This window comes from Arachis stenosperma, chromosome 7 (assembly GCF_014773155.1).
Source record: "Arachis stenosperma cultivar V10309 chromosome 7, arast.V10309.gnm1.PFL2, whole genome shotgun sequence".
Lineage (NCBI taxonomy): Eukaryota > Viridiplantae > Streptophyta > Magnoliopsida > Fabales > Fabaceae > Arachis > Arachis stenosperma.
In genome coordinates, this window is record NC_080383.1 from 16094129 (window position 1) to 16111491 (window position 17363).

Sequence of the window (17363 nt, forward strand, 5' to 3'; positions counted from 1 at the left end):
AATAAAGTATCCAGTCTAAAATTTTTTGAGAACAAAAATGGGTATATACTCTAATTGAATTTCTAATCTCAACAATATGTTAGTTAAATTTATATTTTAATTGTGACATTATAGGTTTAAAACCTTCCTACACCTACACCTACACCTTCTAGAAAGCAATATTAAATAAATAATAATAAGAGTCGTTCAATTAGTTTCAGTCAACATATTATTAACGTAGACAAGCCATCACACTTTTAGAAATATCAAGTGTTAAATTTTGTTTAAATCTATTTTTTCTAAAAAAAATTCCATGAATTATCAAGGTTTTTTTAATGATGACGAAATCATAAGTATCTTTGATTTATTTTTATTTGAATAATCAATGTTCTTTTTTACTTTATTTATATTAGGTACATGAGTTTTTTTTCCCCATCGTAGCGCTGATCATTGTAGTTCTCGAGTTTCTAAATACTTGAATCCTATATGAGTCCACAACCTCGGCAATGGCAGATAAAAACTTATCTGTCCAGAGTAAAATAAATACACAATAGCAGCATAGACAAAAAAAAAGGCATTGCAATTTTTTAAGGTTGATTCAACCATACTTTTTAATATTTTTTATATATTTAAGTATATTATTCATCTTATGAACATGTATTGTGTAACTCATTTATAATGAGATATGATAATATGATATAAATTTTAATATAATTAAAATTATTTTGAGAAATTGATCTTGTTTGTTTTCTTTTATGAATTTTTTTAATTTTTAATAAAAAATAAAAATAATAAAGATTAATTTTATATTCAAACTAAGTAATTTAAATGTATGAAAATTATAATTTTTAAATTTTGGATAGAACTCAAAATGAAAAGATTGTGACAAATCACGTATTCTAAGAGACGACACCATTTAGCTGAACAAAATTTATAGAAAAACTCGGTTAGAAATATGAGATTGTTATTATTATCCTATTTGGAGTTTTTAATGTCTTGAGTTTATCATTTTCATAGTAAAAGTTGTATCTATAAAAATTCTAACGTTCAAGTTAGGTGCAAATTTATTTTGATTTTTATTGTTCTATTTATATTTTTTTTCCTTCTTTATTTAAAGTTTGGACAGGTGTATAAGTAATTTTTTTTTATTTTTAACTACTTATGAAAAGTTACAACATTAATATTTGGTATAATTTTTAAAATTAACTTATAAATTTTAAAAAATTGTTTAAAGTATTTATGGAAAAGTTAAAAAAAATACTTCTTTTATAATAATTTTTTTTATTTTTTTAAAATAAATATTTTTGTGATTAAAAAATTAAATACAAAATAACTTATTTATAAAATACTTTTTATTTACAAGTTATTTTAAACGGCAGGATTGTGAATTTTATAGTCTCCAGTTCAATCAAGTGAATGATGAGAGATGACCTATAAAAATACTATTCTAATATTCAAGTCAGAATAAATATAAGAGGTAAAATTTTAGGATTGTGAATGTAACATATTTGGAGAAAGTTGTGGCTTCCTGCCGTCTTATTTTATCCTTGGGCTAGCTAAGATAAAAAAAAGATGTTTAAATTTAAATATTGATTAGTGTTTTATGATTATTCGATAGGTTTCAAATTCTTGGACTGAAAGAAGACGAATTGAGCTCGAGAGTTAAATGGTCGTTGGACCATTAAGACCAAAATTTGAGTCCGTAACATTTTTAATATAATTTTTTATATTTTAAATTATTTTTTTAAAAAAATTTAATTAAATTGTTTATCGAAACTGTTACTTAGTTTTGAATTTGGATCCCCTAAAATTTGGATTTCACTTTAGAGAGTAAAGTGTAATCTTCTACCCTTGAATAGTTTCTCTTTCATATTTATTTTTGGTCCCATCTATAAAATCAATAGTGAGAGATTACACTTTACTTTCTAAAGTAAAATTCAAATTTTAGAGGATCCAAATCTGTTAATTTTTTCAGTTTAACGACCAAGTGATTATTCTATAAATAAAAAATTTTTACTCCACGAAAAAGGTTCTCTCTTTAAAAATCAATAACAATGGCTAAAATAACACAAATACAATAACCGATATTTAAATGCAAACTAAGTGCATATACTTCACACCATCTCAAGTTCTTGTACACAAGGCATTACTTGTAATAAGTGTATAACTAATTTGAGTTATCCAGTAGTCACTTTATTTGTTATCTTTAAGCAAATTTTAAGAATTTAAATTATTTTTTATATATGTAATAATTAATTGGTAAATAATAATTTTTTAAATAAAAATTAAATTTATAATAGATTAATTCTTAACTTATCAAATTAATAAATATCATAAAAAACTAAAATTGTTTTAAATTATAATTATGTTAAAGTAGTTGTTTACATAAAAATAATTTCATATGAAAATAATAGCTTATATATAAATATATATTATGTTAAGTAATTTAGTTAAATATATTAAATTATTTAATTAATAATTTTTAATTATTATTTTTATGTAAAAATTATGAGAGTAGTTATGTTAAATAATTATTATATATTTAAATCTCTTTTATTCCAATAAAACAATTCCTTTAAAGATTTTTTAAACAATTGTAGGTATAGTAGTAGGTAGTATTGTAACGGTTAAAAACAAATACATAAAAAACACATTTAATTAGCTAGGTGTTGGTCAATGCCCGACCATCCAAATCTCTTGTGGATGCAGCCATCCATGGTTGTTGCATTTGAATGCATTTGAATGCACGCCAAATGCACCATATAATATCTCAATTCAAAAAAAAATAATTATTATATATTTATATATAAATATATATTATAATTTATTTTAATCAAATAAAAATTTTATTGACTATATTTATTAAAAAAAATTTATAAAAATTTTAATATTTATATTTATAATTTAATAATTAATTTTTTATATATACGTAATATATTTGTTGTGTATTAATGAACAGAGAACAAATATCTAGCCTTCTTGTAGGTCAATATCCGACCGGCCATATATAGTAAAAAATATATAGTAAATTATATATATATATATATTAGATGATAATATAATAGAAGTAGATATATTATTGGAAGATGTTCACATATGTCACTCTATTTGCTTGGAATATGGTATTTCAATTTTTACAACCATTGAGATATATATTAAATAATATATGTGGTCAAGATTTAATGAATAAAAATATTGTGCATATCAATCACAAAAGATCTACAAAAAACCTGCAACGGATTTTTTCTTTTTTCAGTTTGAAATGGATGAAAATGTCTAACTTACCCAACTTGGACTATTTCATTGTAATATACAATGACTCCTTCTGTCAATGATTTATATGAATTATGTCCAGCCATTTTTTTCTAAGCTATTTTTAACAATAAAACTTTATTTTTTTATTTTTTTAAATTAACTCTTAAATACATATATTATCATGAATTTTATAGAATTAAAAGTTTATTAAAAAACCGTTGAAAAATAATGTTAGAATATTTAATTTTGCTCTTTTTTTATTTCTCTAAAAAAATTTTAATTTGTAAAAAATTTTAAAATTTATTATTTTATATATCATTTTCATATTTCACTAACAAAATAACAAAATATATATTAAAAATTTTAGTCATGTTTTACAATTTTATATATGAAAAATATGTAAAAATATTTTACTTAAATATTTCACTTCTATATAAGTGAAATATACACAAACTGAACCAAAGAAAAAAATATATTTTTTGGATCCTACTACAAAAAATTGTATTTTACGTTAAATGTGTTTTTTTATTTTTTATTTTTATTTGAACTATTTTTTAAACGTTACATTAAATAGCTTAAATTTATTATTTTTTGCACTTTAAATTAAATTAATTGAGTTATTCTTTTTACCTTGTAAATCTCAATTCTTTCTCACAATTTTTATTAATTATTAAGATTTTTTTACAAGTTTAAAACTATTTTCAATATATATCGTGTAATATATGTTTTTTTATTTTTGTTTTTAGCATATAAGTTTGTTCATTATAAATAAAAAGTCTATCTTAATTAAATTATGTATTTAATATTAACAATTAAATAATATTTTTTTCATATATCATTTTATTAATCTTTTATTTTTTGAGACTAAATTAGTAATTTTTTTGTAAATTTTGATTTGATATATTCATAATTTGCTTTTACGGATTTTATTTTTTAAAAAGTAAAATTGTTAAATTCTCGAGTTAACTTTTAAATTCTTACAAGTTTATGAATTTAAATTAATAAAATAAATAAATTTAATAATTAATAATTTAGATTTGAATAAGTTAAGATGAATTTGAATAAATTTTATAAATTTATAAATTTACATAAATTTGTATAAATTGGATAACCCTCAAATATACTATATATTTTAAATCTATTTTGGCCTCTTAAGTATTAAAAGTTATAATTTTAAAATAAAAAAACATGATATCTAACTATATCTAATAAATTTTAGTTTTTAATATGGTATAATTTATAATTTGTTCAAAGATAGATAATCAGGAGATAGAAACAATATTTAATAAAATAAAGTAAAATTTTATATATTGAATTTTGATTGCTTGATTGATGTGAAAAAAATAAATTATAAAAGGCTTGAAATTTTTTTATAGCAAAATATCTATTATCTATTATATATCTCTAATTTTATAATCAAAATGTGTCACATATAACTCTCTCATTGCAATTAGAATTAAATATTTCCCTCCAAAATTAAGAAATTTTCATCTTCTCCTTACTAATTTTACAACCAATCTTATTATTACGATTGAATTCAAATCTTTTCCTCCAAAATTAAAGAATTCTCTTATCATCCCTCTTCCCTTCCTCTATTTCTCTCATTCCTTCAACCACTCTATCTATTTTATATATCATTATCAATATCAATGACTAATTACTAATTTGACAATTAAAATGTGCAACATGACATTTTTTAATTACATTAAAATTAAAATTAAAATTAAAATATACCTATATTATGTATCATATATTACTATCTAATTTAACAATCAAATGTGTCACACGACACTCTCTTATTAAAATTGAGAGAAAATATTTTTTTCAAAATTAATAAACTCCCTTTCTAAATTCTCTCATCTACCTCTCTTCATTTTTCTATTTCTCTCTACTATTTTTATTCTATATATAATTTATATTTTATATTAGTAATTTGACAAAGCAAAATATGTCATTCGATATTTTTTATAATTAAAATAAATTTTTTTCTTCCAAAATTAACAAACTCTCACTTTCACTCTCATTTTTCATCTTTATCTTCCTCTCTCTTTTCTCTCATTCTCTATTTTTTCTATTTTGCTCTTCTACAGAAAACAAAATGAACAAAATAATATAATTTAAATAAAAATATTATTATTAGTGTTATTATATATATACATATATAGTTTTTTAGTTTTTTATTTAGTTTTAAATTTTTACCAGTTATCTTTTTAATCTATATATTCATTTCTCTTTTTTCAAATATTCATTACATATAATTTGGAGAGAATACTAATGTTATAATTAAAAGTTAGAATCAAGATTCAAATATTTTAAAAATATTAATTTTGAGTTAATTTTATAACTATCAATATAATTTTTTTATGCTAATATCTAATTATATTTTTATATACATAGAGAGAAAAAATATTATTTTTAAATAGCAAATATAAAAATTAATTATTTTTATTTGTACAACAAACTTAACAGTTAACACCTAATTAAATGTAAAAGCATACACGTTAAATTATTTTAAATTTTAGATAACGAATGTTAAAATTAATTATTAATAAAAAATTAGACTTTTCATATAAAAATAATAACTAAAAATCTTATTATTTGATTTTTTATCTACAGATACTTTGGTCTACTTAGCCAGAGACTTTTGTTGACCTAAGACTTTTTTTCGTAAAAATAATTTGATTTTATAAATCTTTTGTGCTATGCATAATCTGTACTATCAAAACAAAGTGTACCGTAATTTTAAAAAAATTATATTCCTATAATGTTATCACGAGTAAAAATACTAGTTGATATATATGCAAAAATATTTGCATGTTTTAACTTTCAAGTAATCTTTAAAATAAATTCAAATTCTATTTAGATGATTTATTTGATCAAATCAAACTTTATAATTTAATTATCAAAATAATAATTAAATAATAATTTAAAATATATTAAAATACTTGTTAGTATATGAACTTATAAATTTTAAACACTAAACAAGTAGTAAACAAATCAAACTAAATTTGCCAATTAAAATTATTATTAACAAATGTTAATAATTATAACCATAAATAATGATCATATTGTGAGTCAATTTAATAATCATATTTATATGTGTTTTAATTTAATAAATAAGATACATTAAATTTTTTCAATGAAAATTATTATTATTATTATTAATCTATCTAAATTATTAATATTTTTTAATAAATTCTAAAATGTTTATTTTTCACATCATTATCCATATCATAATGATAAAATTCATGTGAAATAATTACATAAATTGTTAAAATATGTTTAATAGCTAATATAGGTATATATTCACAATATATAATTATATATATAAAAATATATAAAAAATACGTATATATTTAGCATATTTTGTTTTTTGGCCACGCTACACTTTCTTTTCATCTAACACATTTTAGATTTATTAAAAAGGTTAGTTTTGTCCTTTAAATTTCACTACATGACAAATTTGTCTAAGACTACTTGTTAGTACAAAGGAATATCATATTCCACTATTTCGAGTGCCATACAGGATAATTTTCCTATATTATTAGACGAAACATTTCTTTGACAACGAATTTTTAAATAAATTAGAAAAAGGCCCAAAAAACTTCCATTTTGCCAAACTCAAGTGTTTGGAGTAATATATTATCATTATTTTTTTTAGCCAAACGAGTTGCTATATTATTATTTGTGAGAATATATAGTTATTTGATATTCTAGCATTGCGGAACTACTCTTGGAATAATCTAAAGTTAGATCAATTTTATTTCTAAAAAAGGATGATTTTTTTTTACCTTTTTAGTGTGATAACAATTATTTAGATTATATAAAAGCCAATAAAAAAGAGTTGTAAAGAAATAACAACTCATCTTTTTATAATAAAAAAACTAATTATATTCACGGCAAGTTATTAGTAATGGTAGAATAAATATAAGGAGGAGTGCCAGGGGCATTTAATTATCGAAAAAAAATTGAATGATTTTACATTATTGGATGCAATCTTATACCATTAAAAACATCATTAATAATTAATTGATGGCTAAAATTCACAAAATCTTCTGGCCCATAAACTTTCTCAAATATAAGAGGTGAGTCACAGAGAAGTGTAGCTTAGAAAGTGAATTAAAAAGAACTGAGTCAGTAGAGAAGTCTCTAGAAAAATATGAGTCAGTAGAGTTAGTTATAGGAAGTTAGGTTTTGTTATACAAGTATGATAGGTGTGACTTCTGTTAATGAAGTATGATAAACGTGACTTGTAGTCTTAGAAAACTCTATAAATAAGTTGGTATATTAGGGTAGTGTTAGTCTTTGTAATGTTCAGTTAGAAATTCATACACAGTAAACTCTATAAATAAGTTCTCTTTCTACTATCTCAATTTTATCTTCGAACTCTCTTCTCTCTACACTTGGATCTGATACTTTCTTGGTATCAAAACTCTATGTCTGAAAAGTCAAGAGTTTGATTATTGGTAAATTTCAAAAGTGCAAAAATAGTATAAGGCAAACAAGGGGAAAAAAACCTATGTAAAAATCAAACAAACCCAAAAAAGGCTCTTGTTTGAGGGAGAGTGTTAGAGATATAACCATTAATGTTGCCTTCTCCTATCAACTTAAATTTTTGGGATGAATGATTTCATGACATGGTATTAGAACTAGGGTTCCTCAGCTTCCATGGCAACTGCTTCCTCAGCTTTCATGGCAACTGCTTCAGATCTAGGTTTTGCTCCAGGATTCACATCAACTCCAATTTAAATGAAGCCCGACGATGAGAACTACCTCCAATGAAAAGATCAGGCGGAGTCAACAATTGAATGAAATGACCTACTGAATCATCTCCCTGGAGAAGATATTCCAGAGAAGTTCCTCACAGCATTAGATGCAGCAGCTAGATCTGTGAATCTAGAGTATAAGCAGTGGAAGAAACAGAATGCGTTACTAAAATCCTGATTGTTGGCATCAATGTCAAAACCATTCACTACAAGATGTGTCTATACACATGAAGTGTGGAAGAGATTAAAAAAATTACTTTGCTTCTCAAATCAAAACAAAGATAATGCAGTTGAGGAATCGACTGAGCAACATCCAAATCGATTCGTCTATTAGTAGCTATGTACTTGCAATCAAGAGTACAATTGATGCATTAGCCTCCATTGGAGAACTGGTTCAAGAGAGTGATCATGTTAATGCCATTCTCCATGGCCTAACTGAGGAATATACTCCTCTAATTACTTCTTTGCTAACTTGGCCACAAAAGTATCACTGTTGGAGAGCTAGAAGTAGTACTTATGGCAAATGAATGCATGTTAGAAAGGTTCTGAGACCTGAGCAGTTCGTTCAAGCAAACTTAGCTCAACACACTCCATACAATACTCAAAGAGAAAGCACCTTCAACAACAATTTTCAATCACGTGATAACTTTAGAGGCATCTATGATAACTTCAGAAGTGGATACCAAAGAAGGGGAGGATGCATGGGTAGAGGTGGTAGAGCTCAGTTTAATGCTAGCAGAAGAGGTAGATTTGACAACAAAACTAAAGTCTTTTATGCTAGTGGAGCAAACGGAAATAATTTTCAACGTTTTCAACATAGTGAGTAGAGAGAGCAGTTTTGTGGTGGGCGAGGAGACTTTTATGATAGAGCTCGGGCAGAGGCAATTCTTATGGGAGAGTCCAGTGTCAAGTATGTCGAAAGTATGGTCATACAGCACTAAATTGCTGGCACAAATTTGATGAAAGCTACAAGGACAATGGTGACCGACCAATGGAGGAAGCTAGTGCTAATTTGAGCAATGTCATTGCCACACTAGCCACCATAGATGACCCTAACTGGTACCCGAACAGTGGAGCAACTCATCACATGACATCCAATGGTCACAACCTCATGGAACAATCTAAGAGGAGTATGGAGGGACAAATCAAGTAGTGCTTGGCAATGGTTTAAGTTTGCAAATTCATCATGTTAAAAAATTGATTTTAAAATATAATTTGAGCTCAAAATCTTTTCTGCTTAGCAAGTTACTGCATGTACTTGAAATTATAAAGAATTTGTTAAGTGTGCATCGTTTTTGTTGTGAAAATGATGTATATTTTGAATTTCATGCTAGTGACTACTGTGTAAAATCCGAAAGCACAAAAGAGTTGCTACTTAGAGGGAAGGTGGACAAAGAACTCTATATAAGTTTCTTAATGTCACCACTTTAAATAATGCACCTGCTGCTCTAATGTCAGCAGTGAGCAATGGCTAATTCTTTTTATGACATGTAAGGCTGGGCCATGCAAATAATAGTGTAGCGGTAAAAGTACTTAGGAGCTGCAATATTCCTTATTTAGTGAAGACATATTTGTGTAGTGCATGTTGTATAAGAAAATCACACTAACTTCTATTTTCAATTTCCACTACAATGTATGATAAACCCTTACAGTTAGTGCATTCGGATATTTGGGTCCCAACTCTTGTTTCTGATAGTAATGAAAATAAATATTTTGTGAATTTTAATGATACTTGCACAAAGTATACCTGGTTATATCTAATCCGTGCTAGAAGCCAGCTCAAATCAATTTTTAATTATTTTCTCAATATGGTTGAATTGCAATTTAATCAGAAATTAAAAATGTTCTAAAGTGATAATGCTGCTGAATATTTACAATTGTCTAAGATGCTGCAGGAAAGAGGCACCATTCACAGATTCTCTTGCCCACATGTACACCAACAAAATGACAATGTCGAACGGAAGCATCAGCATGTGGTTGAAACTGGGTTAGTGTTATTAGCCGCTGCAAGCATGCCTATCAAGTATTGAGGAGAGGCCTTCTCGATTACAGTAACTATAATCAACACTTTACCTACTCTTACGCTTGACAATTGTTCACCTTATCAAAAAGTATTTGGTTCGGCGCCTAAGTATGATATTCTAAGAGTCTTCAGGTGTTTGTGCTTTCCAGACTTAAGTCCCTATAATTGTCACAAGTTAGACCTCAGATCAGCTCCTTGCGTCTTCATTGGCTATAGTTCCAGGCATAAAGGGTACAAGTGCCTCACTAGTGCTAGTAAAGTATTTGTAACTCGTAATGTACTATAGTTCCAGGCATAAAGGGTACAAGTGCCTCACTAGTGCTAGTTGTGGACGAGTCCACTCCAATTCCATCAATCCCTATTATGCCCAAAGCTCATCAACTGCAACAGCAAACACCTACTCTTCATATTCTGATTTCAAAACTACTCTTTTAGATGTGCCTGAGCCCACTGATGCTCTTAATTCCCATCCAATGATCACCAAAGTAAAGGTTGGGATTTAAAAGCCTAAAGTTTTTCATACTAAGGTCGAACCAAGAATGGTTAAAGAAGCTCTAAATAATCCACAATGAAAGGAGGCAATGGATGCTAAGTATGATGCCTTACTTTGGAACAATACTTGGAGGTTGGTATCTCTGCCTGAAGGATGCGAAGCTATTGGCAGTAAATGGGTATTTCGAGCTAAGTACAATGTTAATGGCACCCTACACAAGTATAAGCACATCTAATGGCTCAAGGTTTTACTCAACGGCCTGGTTTTGACTTCAATGAGACCTTTAGCCCAACGGTGAAACCCACTTTCATTCGGCTGATCTTATCTTTGGCTTTAGCAAATGCTTGGCATATAAGATAGCTGGATGTGAATAATGCTTTTTTGCATGGTGATTTGGGAAAAGGATGTGTATATGAAACAGCCACTGGATATGTCAGGGTGATTCTACACTGGCCTGCAAGCTCACGAAAGCCCTCTATGGACTTAAACAAGTCACACAAGCATGGTATCACAAACTAGCAGCTGGTCTTCGCTAACTTGGTTTTACTCCAACCAAGTTTGACATTCTATTTTCACTAACTTCACAAACGGTATTAAGACTTTTCTCCTTGTATACGTTGATGATATTATCATCACGGGTGAATCTGATGCTGTGATAACTAACATTATTGCAAAGCTCAATTTGAAGTTTGCTTTGAAGGATATGGGTAAACTCTAATATTTCCTTAAGATTCAAGTTACTCATTTGGCTTTAGGGGGAATTCATCTTTCGCAGCAGAAGTACATTGTTGATTTGCCTAAGAAGGCTGGGATGTTCGAATACAAACCACGTCATACTCCTCTTCCATTCACACTAAAGCTTTTGGGCATAGAGCGTTCCAGCTTTGCTGATCCTCAACTCTATCGGTCTGTGGTAGGTAGTCTATAATTTCTTATGGTTACACAGCCTGACATTACTTACTTTGTCAATCGAATGTCTCAATATGTACAGGCTTCTTTGGACTCTTACTATCTTGTGGTAAAACGCATGCTTCGCTACCTTCATGGTACTGCCTCTTTTGGTTTGATGTTGCAGCGCAAAAATGACATGAGAATCACTACTTATAGTGACTCTGACTGGAGTGGCGACTCGAATGATCGAAAATATTAAGGGAGTTACTGTATTTATCTTGGCCATAACCTTGTCTCGTGGTCTTCTAAAAAGCAATCAGCTGTGGCCCGCTCAAGCACTAAGGTTGCGTTTCACAGTATGACAAATTTAATTGCAGAATTTGTCTAGATTAAGATTTTATTGGTTGAGCTTCATGTCTCTCTTTTTAATCCTTCAATGATCTTTTGTGATAAACTGAGTTTTGTGTTTCTTGCAGTAAATCCTATTTTACACTCCAAGTCTAAATATTTTGAAATGGATATGCACTTTGTCCAGGACATGGTTATCGCTGGGGTGATTCGTGTGAGCCATATTCTTGGGTCAGTTCAAGTTGCAGATGCTCTCACGAAGGTTGTCCCCTCTATAGTTTTTCTTCATTTTCGGGACAAACTCAATGTGCAAAGTATTTTCACCTTGAGTTTGAGGGGAAATAATAGTAGAGTAAGTATAAAAGGTGAGTCACCAGATAAGTGCAGCTTAGAAAGTGAGCTAGAAGGAGCTGAATCAGCAAAGAAGTCTTTAGAAGAAGATGAGACAACAGAATTAGTTATAGGAAGTTAGGTTCTATTATGCAAGTATGATACATGTGACTTCTATTATTGAAGTGTGCTAAGCCTGACTTGTAGTCTTAGAAAACTCTATAAATAAATTGGTGTATCAAAATAGTGCTAGTTTTTGTAATGTTCAATTAGAAATGCATACACAGCAACAACGCTCTTAGTTATCTTTCTACTATCTTAATTTTATCTTCCAACTCTCTGCTCTTTACACCTGAATTTGATAGCTTCAGTTAGAATCTTATATTTAGATAATGGATAATATTCAATTTCTCTTTTCTATTTTTTTTATTAAAAAAACTAAAAAGAAAGACAAAGCCAGCAATAAATATATATATAAGATTCTTAAATAGATAAATAAAAAATTTAATTTAAAAATAGCATTAAATTTTTAGTTCAATCATACCATTGTTCAAAACTAATTTATATATATATATATATATATATATATATATATATATATATATTATCAACTTATTTATAGAGCATTTTTTTAGATTTTTTGTTGGTCTAATCTTTGGTGGATTTAAAAAACTAAAAATAATAAAAATTTTAATCATCATGAGCCTTGGTCTCCATTTAAAGTGGCTAGTATGGCTTTCGTCTTGGAGAAAGGGTTTCAGATTGCTTTTGAATTGCAATGAGTATCTATTTCTTCTTCGATCAGTTGCTCTTAAGTTTCTCCTTCGATAGGTATTTTTAAGATCAATTGTGATACTAGTTATCCAAATTTTAGTGATTGAATTGGTTTTGCCTGTGTTAGCAAAGATTGGAATGGAAATTGACAACGAAGCTATTTGGGAATAATTGAGAGCAGCAATATTCTTTAAGGAGAGTTATTTGCTATTTGGAGAGATTTTCTTTTAACTTAGGACTTAGGACAAAGAGATGTGATTTGCGAAATATATTGTCTGGAGGCTTTCAATCTTGTTACTAATTTTTATGATAATACTGGTTGTGTAGATCCTTTGGTGCTTAACGTTAGAGATATCATACCTTAAAAGTAGCACATTGATAGTCATTTGATTTTGAGATATGCAAATATAGTGGTAGACACCATGACAAAAATGACAATGAGAGTTCATTTACAACATATAGAGCTTCAGTGCCTTAAAAGAAATATCCAACAGAACTGTCTTATACTTTTTTAGTCCCTTCGAACTTTATTTTTTCTTCTCTGTTTGGTTGTCTTTTTTTACTTTTCAATCAACAAAAAAAATAATTATTCAATAATATTTTATAAAATTATTTAGAATGAATAGAAAATAAATGAATTAGTAGAACATAAATTTAAAAAATTCTAACAAAAATATAAACTAATTAAAAAATTTTATGCATCACACGAACATCGCATGGATATTTATTCTAATCCATATGTATGTTAGATTTTATTTTTTTATTTTTTCCATTTTTGCAATAATACCTTCGTGCATGATAACTGGATATTATCAAAGCTTCTAATGAGAGAGAAGGCTATCATGTGTGTTGCACATCACCTAGTTCCTCTTTTTCTTTGAGAGCCCCACCTTTAATTTTTTATTTATTTAATGTTTTAATCTAATAATCATGCTTCTAATTTTCGATTGATAAATGTCAAATTTGTTATAATTATTATTATTATTATCATAGTTTTTATGATTAAAAAAATTGAATATTGATGAATTTTTTTTTTCTATTTTTGTTTTTTATTCCTTTAATAAATGATTGAGTTATTTAAATAATAATTATTCATAAGTTTAAAAATAATTATATATAAATTACGGGCCTGCTACACATACAAGCATACAAGCAACCAAGTAGGCCCAGCCCAAACACGAAACACGCGCATGAAAGAGAGATAAGATGCCGCGTCCAACTCACGCGCTCAGCATTCGAACGGTTACGTATGGGAGACTCTTCCACTTCTTCCACTTCTTCCATTTCTCAAGGCAATTTCAAAACAACGAAATCCTCTCATTTTCGAGCGAAAATCAACTTTCAAAATATAGAAATCGTAGTTCGAAAACTGCATCGAAACACCATCAACCTCTCTGTGAAGAAGAATCTGAAGAAAAAACAAACCAAGAATACTCAACGTAAGTGCATTAAAATACTGTATATTTTACTTTTCTTCTACGTCGTTCTGCTAGGGTTTACTGTTACTGTTGCTTCTTTGTTATACGCCGTTCTTCTAAGTTATACGTCGTTCTTCTAAGTTCTACGTCGTTTACGTTGTTATTCTAAGTTCTCCTGCTATTTTTCTTGATTTTTGGGGGTTTATTCCGTAGATTCGGGGGTGTAAACTGCTTAACCTTGTAATGTGGCTTTATATTCAAGCATGGCTGAGTGATATCTGTCTGATATCTATATGGATATATCTGAATAATATCTATGGGTGTATCTCACTGTAATGAATGGGTGTATATTGTTTGACATTGTTGGGTGTATCTGAATAATATCTATGGGTGTATCTAACTGTTATGAATGGGTGTATATTGTTTGACATTGTTGGGTGTATCTGAATAATATCTATGGGTGTATCTCACTGTTATGAATGGGTGTATCTTGCGAATATCTGGCTGTCTTGACTCATATATATGGGTGTATCTTACTGTTATCAATGGGTGTATCTTAGTTGTTATCAATGGGTGTATCTGAGTCATATATATATGGGTGTATATTACTGATGTCTTTGGGTGTATTTTTAGTTTCAGAGAAAATGGCAGCAAGAAACCAAACCAAAGACCTCAAATGTGCCACACATCTCCTGAATGATAAGTTCAGAAACATGACTGAGGAGAAGAAGGCCATTGTCAGGGATCTTGGATTCGGTGGGTTGATGCACATCCCACCACTGAGGGTGGATCACCAACTCTTGAGAGAGTTGGCAAAAAACTTCAAACTTGGGGAGAACAAACTGAGGACAGGATATGGTTCTTTCCATATAACCCCAAAAAAAATAGGTGATGCGCTTGGCATCAATGCAACAGGTAATTAGCTCAAAATTATAGATGTATATTAAGTTGTTGCTTGGGTGTATATTAACCTGATGCTTGGGTGTATCTGAACTGACTTGGTTGCTTTGTTGTTTTCCTTTTTGTAGGAGATCTATTTCCTGAGAAAGTTGACTACAAGAAACTTTCTGAATCTGACAAAATAATTTATAAAAGATTCCAGGGTAAGACCCTCAAAAGTCTTACCGATGAAATGATGGAAATCGGCGTTGGCAACGAAGAGGAACGCCTGATGTTCAAGAGGATATTCATCCTCTACATACAGATGGCGTTCCTTTTGCCAACGACGATAAACAAAATATCGCCGGTGCACCTGGTCCCGATTTTTGAGATGGAGGGCATAGAGGAGAGAAACTGGGGGGGGCATGTCTTGACCTTCATGATCAGGGGCATAACAGACTACCAGGAGAAGAAGAAGAAGGCAATCAATGGCTGCCTCTTCGCCCTGATGATAATCTACTTTCACCTTTCAAAAAACAAACGCAACAACAGGGGTGAAAGACCACCAAAGCCATGGATTGCCAACTGGACTAAGGAGCAGTTGGTGAAAAGAATGAATGAAGAGAGAGAGAAACTTTGGTGAGTAATCATAATAAGTTAGTGTACTTTATTTACCCTAATGTTGCTAACTAAAATATCTCATGTTTCAGGGGATTCTGAATTTGGCAGAGACAAAGAAAAAATGAGAAAAAAAGAAAAAAAAACAAAAAACAGGAAATAAAAAAAACAAAAAAAAGGAAGGCGAGCTCAACATCGTCTTCGGAGACAGAAACTACCGAGAGTGACACTTCTACCTCTGAGTCTGAGGCTCAAGAAGACTCGGAGGATTCGGGAATTAAACACCCCGGCAAAAAGGGGAAAAAGTAAGTACCATACTTGGGTGTAATTTCTTTATAGGGTTTGGGTGTATTTTGTTTGTCCACGTTGGGTGTATGTAGCTTATTAAGCAGGGTGTGTTTCTTTTGCTGCGTTGGGTGTATATTGTATACTCAGTTGGGTGTGTCTCGTGAATTCAATTGGGTGTATTTTTAGTATGTTCTAAATGATGATTGTTTGCCTGCAGAATGGACTCAAGAAAAAGAAAGCAGAGGGAAGAGGAGTCGGATTCTGATTCAGAATCTGAATCTGAACCAAGTGACCAGTAATGTCCTGAAATTATTACTCCTTTCTTTTGGCTTCGTTATAAAGATTTCGTGTATTAACTGAAGCGTCTGTTATTGACTTATAGGAGCGAAGAATCATCTCCTGCAGAGAAGGAGAAGAAAAAGAAAGAAACAAAAACAACTCCAAAAGAGTAAGCACTTCTTTGGATAAAATTCTGTGATAAAATTAATTTTTTATTTCTGATTGGTACTGTTTTTTTTTTCCACCCAGAACACCACAAAAAAAGAAAAAAGTAGTTGTGGAGGATTCACCTCCTGAAGAAAATCAATACTTTTACGGGTACAGTACCTCGTAAGCTATCCTACGGTCTATCATCGTAATTATTTTTATTAACGTCTTATTTTATGAATGTAGTGAGACATATGAAATATCAAGTGACGAACTTGATGAATTGCTAGGGGGAAATGTTCATAAATCTGCTGCAGAGGGGTATGTCTTGCTGTGCTGTGTATTTGAGATTTTGGTGTCTTTTGTTTGCTAATAATTGTATCTTGTTTCGCAGGGACAACCAGCCTGACCTGGGATCGACAGAAGATCGCTATGTGTCCTCTGAAACGTAAGAAGCTTTATTATTTAATAAAATCTTGTTATCGTGATTTGGATGTATTCTGTGAAACAATATGGGTGTATTTTGTGGATCAAGTTGGGTGTATCTTGTTTACTAAGTTGGACTTATATTTCGTTTGAATAACATGAAATCTGTTCAGACTACCGGCTGTGAACTTGGGAAGTGATGATCCTTCCTCTCAAGGACCCACAGAACAGAGTAGTGTAAAACAGCCGTCTCAGAGCATGTAATTTCTCTTTCAAATAACCGTTACTTTTGTTCTTCTAATAAATTCTACTTCTAATTCTGTATATATTTTTTTTAGAAAAAAAAGCCCTTTATTATTTTATTCAAGAAAAAAAAGGCAGCAAAAAAAAGTAAAAACTGCAATTATGTAAGTTCTCAAAAAACAAAGCCCGTCTTCTTTTAGAATTGT